The sequence below is a fragment of the Bactrocera oleae genome, chromosome 3 (assembly GCF_042242935.1).
Source record: "Bactrocera oleae isolate idBacOlea1 chromosome 3, idBacOlea1, whole genome shotgun sequence".
Lineage (NCBI taxonomy): Eukaryota > Metazoa > Arthropoda > Insecta > Diptera > Tephritidae > Bactrocera > Bactrocera oleae.
Genome location: NC_091537.1, coordinates 89,767,483 through 89,773,299, shown reverse-complemented (window position 1 = coordinate 89,773,299; position 5,817 = coordinate 89,767,483).

Genomic DNA, 5,817 nt, shown 5'->3' with positions numbered 1-5,817 from the left:
CGAGCGACAGCGCTGCATTTATGGCGCCGGCAGCAGCGTAAACCCCGATGCGTGGCACAGAGACTTGAATTCAAGTTGTGTCGTTGCCGCTATAAATAAAGGTTTGCACTTTGACACATATATGTGCGCGTGCAGATGGTGTTGTGTGCGTGTGACGTGCGGTGTGGCAACTTATTGGAAACGTGGTCACGACGCATTTCGAATAGGCTTATGCACTTTTGCGCGCATTTATCGAGTTGCGGTAGATGTGAGGTGTGGTGCGTGCACCTAATTGTGGAGAAATATGTCTGCATTTTTTTTATATTGACAACAAATATTAGTCACAAACCTTATACTGATATATTTAGTTTGAACAGAAGCATATGTAGATTGTTTCAATCGCGCAAGGTTCTTTCGATGAATAAAAGTCTATGTGATTTCCTCACATTTATATACCAATTCTTTTAGCTTTACGATTTACATCTTTCATGTATGAAATAAGAAGCCAGTAACAATTATCGATGAGCGGTTTTAACCCTTATGTTAGTAACCAACTTTAACGACGTATTTTAGTATTACGATCTGAGTATTATTATTATTTTGTTTATATTTATTTCTTCAAATATTTATAGTCAGTGACAATTTAAAGAAAAAAAAATAACAACGTAGAATAAAAAAAAAAAAAATTTTAAAAAAATGAACGACAATTTGAGAGCTTAAAATGAAATAATTTTTTATAAGCTATTCACACAAATACACCGCGGTGGGTACCCGGATACCCGGTTACTAACATAAGGGTTAAGTGTGGAGGTATCCATGTTGTTGAAGATAACATTACCATCTCACGAAGTAACTCACGGAGGTCCGATAGTGGCTCAATCGTTGAGGAAATATAAGACAAGATTTCACTAATACACCTTATAATCTCTATTTAAACAATTATAGCGAAATATCACAGCGATAATCCCAACATCTCGATACGTCTAGTATATAACTTGATATATTGGTTAGTTTTGTTGAAATTTAAATCCGTATGGTATACAAAGTTCCTATAGGTACCTTCCAAAAATCTGATGGCAAACTTCATCCGGATCGATACATGTACATTAGGAATCTTGAACTGAAACTGGAGCTCGACATCCAAAATACGCATCGTAGAGAACTACCATAGAAGATCAAGGAACAGCGAGCAATACTTATAGTATACTGTTCCTCTTTAAAGTTAGCGTTATCTACGGCAATAAATGTAAAAAGTTTAACCTCGATATCTAAAGAATGCATCGTAGATCTTAAGGATCATCTGAACAAACTCGCTTTAGAGGATACTTTTCCACTTTAAAGTTAAGATAACTGATGGGAATGAATGTAGAAAAACTGGACTTTAATATTCGGAGTACGGATCGCAGATCATTTTGATCGAGGATCAAGAATCAGCTGATCAAATTCTCCGCAGAGTACTACATCCTTCCGTTTTAAAGTTAGAGCTTTTTATATGACATGTTTCAACAGTATATCTATAGCCTAATTTCGTGACATATCTACGGACCGAAACCATCCGAATATTAATCAACTGAAACGACTCCTTTTAAGCTTCAATTTCTTGTAGTTTTTCAAAGTTCTTGCTGTATTCTGTATTTTCCATATTTTTTGTGAACTCTATAACAATTTTATTTTCGTTATAAAACTGGAAATTTCATTCCAAAATATTTATAATTTAATGATTATCAAAATAACTAGCTCGAAAAGAAATTTTAAAATGCCACAATTTCAGCTAGCAGTTTTCAAAGCTTGCAACTTAATGAATATTCGATTAGCGCAAATCTAAAACTCTGCTTTCAACTAACTTTTGTTTTTGTTTTTAACCTTCGACGCCATGCAACCGCAACATTTCCTACACTTTGTAAGCGGCAATAGCTCGGTTCGGTTGTGCAAACTTCAGTATTTACAAGTATGTATGTGTGTGTAGTGTACTGCAGTTCAGCAAATTGACCACACAAATTCAACAGACAGCAGGCGACTTTGCCTTGATTTCCGTTTCGTGTAGTTTTGACTTGCTCTTCCTTTTAGTCCCCACCTCTCCCAGTGCATACACAATTCGCTGTGTGTTTTATGCCTTTATTTGCCAGCACTACCGTTTGAACGGTGCTAACGGTTACATTTCTACTCGTTGCAGTCGCACCATCGCAGATAAGAGAGAGAGGAAAAACGGAGAAAGAGATTACATTCATATTTTTATAATTTTCTTTTTTGTAATTTGGTTTTCAATTTAGCGACAACTGCGAAATTGCGATATCACTTTGTAAAAAAAAACAAACAACAACACAAATACACACGTACGCAAGTAGGAAGGAAGGAAGTGTAGTGACAAAACCGCGTTGGCAGCAACACAAAATTTTTTAGTAGCTTACCAACCTTTACCGTTATTTTTTACCTAGCCATGCTGCAGGGTAGCAGGAATGTGTTCTATTTTTTAGCTACTAACTGTATTTACGCGGCAACAAAATATTTGAGGTTAGCAACAATATTTACATATACATACATACATATTTATATAAGGGTGTGTATGCTTGGCAAATTGACAAAAATGCATTCTACGTTATAATTCTATTTAGTTTTAGTAGATATTAAATCATTTTAACATTTTTTAATATTATTTTTGACAAATATTTTGTGTCTGTCTATGCAAACATTTACACATACTAGATATATTGTAAAATTTGTGTGTCAATATTAATGGTGGAGGTGTCAACAATTAGGAAAGTAGAGATATGTACGAACAGTAAAATTGAAGTGCCATGCCCGTCTATCTATTTGTCTACAAACGACTAGCCCTTCAGTTTTTGAGATATCGACCAGAAATTTTGCACACGTTCTTTTCTTCCCAAGAAACGGCTCATTTGTCGGTACTGCCCATTTCGAATCACTATAGCATATAGCTGCCGTACAAACTGAACGATCAGAATCAAGTTTTTGTATGAAAAACTTTTTTATTTGTGAAGGGTACTATAGCTTCGGCGCAGGCGTAGGTAGCGTCAAATATAGGGCATGCGATGGGGTTCGGAAAACGTTGGCGTATTTCCTGTGCGAATATCAAGCTCTCAGCCGAAACATAGGTTATGTTAGGTTTTATTGACTTGCCGGCGTTTTACTATGCCGGATGTAGGTTCAGTCTAATTCAACGCTTTTATTCGAAAATTAAGAGAAACTTGATATCTAATTTTGATACATCATCTAGCCCTTTGAACTGCGAAGCTTCTAGACAGACGAGTTCTAGATAAGACAGAAGCAGAGAAGGTGTTGCAGCGTCTCGCACATGCCTTCTTCCTTGTACTTTCGTATGTATTTTCGTATCTAATGGCCATGCTTAGATGTGATGACAGTAAGTTGTGATCTCTTGTGACAACCGTCCTGCAGTTTTTTTGTGACTGGAAGAGGAAAACATGTGTGTTTTCCTTCGGTACTCTTGTACATGATCTTGGTCTCACCTTGTTCCACCCGTCAGCCTTTTCGGAAATTTCTTTTTTAGCGACTTGCGTATTGCTTGAACTGGCTCGGTAGCCAGAGGCATGAGATTCGCAGCAATCTCATGAGCTATTTTGTTTTCCGGTATGACCTTGTGTCCTGGCACCCAGTATATATGTAGCTACTTTGCTGCAGCCATTACATCTACTGCCTCTCGGCTTCTAACGATATTCTTTGACGTTATACGATGTGAGAACTAGCGCTTAATTATCGCCATGTGTGGCTTGCTGTGTTGTTAGCTATCTCAGCGGATTGCTAACCTCATAGACTTCCGTCTGGAAGATACGTCAGTGTTCTGGAAGTTTGAAGGGTCGCCTGAGACTCAGCTCCGCGCAGTAGATTCAGAGCACACTGCGTCAGCCATTTTCAAACCTGTCTGTGTTGAGGTTGCAAGTTTCGCTGGCGGGCTATCTATCCTCTTTTAATGTGACTTGAAACCTTCTATTATAGATAAAGCGAAATGGTATGTGGTCTATTTTATCTCCCAACTCATTGCTTATCAAGCTATGCCTGAAGATACTTGTAGAAAATCTACAACTGATGTCTAATCTTGCAACTGATGTCGGTGCAGAGCTTTCCATGCAATGTCGATTAGTGGTAAGTTGAGAAACCATTCTAGTGCAGATAACAGCGAACCAATATATTCGCTTCAACAGTTTTCTGTATTTGATTCAGATTTTGCTGACAGCGGTCCAACACACCAAATCACCATAAGGCAAGATAGTGTTGACTACCGCTGTGTAATACCAATGCATGAAACCAGGTGATAGGCCCCATGTGGACCCTAATATCTTTTTACATGCGTCGAGTGCATCCTTTCTTCCACATTAAGTTTCCACATCAGTTTGCTGTCTAAAATTACTCCTCGGTACTTGGTATGTTTCTTAATTCCTCATTCATTTTCGTTGAGCCTCGAGGTTTTCCAAGTCTGGTTCTTGTACCTCCTTGTAAAAAGTACCATATCCGTCTGCACATCCCTCTAGGTTAGCCGATATCTCTCGTTGGTGTATTCATTGTACAAATCAGATCCAAACTGCCGACCAGTTATTTCAGCTTTCTTGTTGTAATTTTCCTTAGTGAAAGTCCCTCGCTTGAATTGATTAATTCATCGAATCCATGCCAATGTGTTCTCAGATCATTAGTATATGTATACACGTGTGCAATCCAAGTTTGATGCCCCATACTCTCTACTCACTTCTTGGTATTATCAATTTAAACATTTTCTACCATCATTTCTATAACCACTTAAGCTCTCGCATGACACTTTTGCTATTCTTTTGGCTTAAGTGTAATTTAAGCTTGTTGGGGAGAAATGACATTCAATGCCAGCTAACAAGATTTCCGGCAAAAATGCAATGAGAGCAAGTTAGAGAGAAAAAAAGCTAGTGTGTATATGGCTTTAGAGATGTGTGTATTTGTGAACTGCACTCGTATTTAAAAGCTGAAAATGGGGCATTCGAGCCAATGCCAACTGCAATAAATGCTATTGGAAACAAATTGATTGTGCATCCGTATAGTTTAATATTTTTGCCAATTTTGCCAACAAATTTTCCATAAGAGCATCCTCGCCACAGAAAAATAAACAAACACAAAGAAGACATTCACAACAGAAAATACATACAGACGCTTATAGATGCAATGCTGCAGGCAGGCAATTGCTGATAAGTGTTAATAAATATTAGATTGTTGGGAATTTTGAGCATTTCTAGTTATACTGACAGAAGAATGCCTATGTCGACCAATGTTGGTGAGTAGAAGAAGATGTGGGTTTGAAGAACCAATCGGGCGTTTACGGTTGAAATTCAATTTGATACCCTGTTCTGAAGTGAACCATATTCCGGTGATGGCATACTGCATCGATCGAAACAAATAGAAGTCAGATGGGGCAAGGTCTGGGCTATAAGACGGGTGAGGCAAAACTTTCTAACCGCTATTTTTCATATAGTTTCAAACCGGTATTGCAAGACGACATAATGGCAAGTTATTGCCTCGTGTATAGTCGCAAATTCCTATATATTTTCGGCAGTTGTTCGCTTTCAAATTGATGAGTTATTGTCGGTAGCGCTACCTATTAATGGCACGCCCTTTGGTTCCATCGAATACAGCGCTTTGACACACCTTGGCATCAAGCGCTGTCACTACGGATGCATCTTTTTATTCCCAGTAACAATCGGATGCAAAGCCGACTTCTTTTAGCAGCGCTCAAGTAGCATTTCCGACATGTCAAATCGTCTTTCAATGTCTCTTAGCTTCAATTTATAGGACACCAGATTTCTTTGTTTTTGAAAGTATCCAGCTGCTTTTAAACGTTTTGAC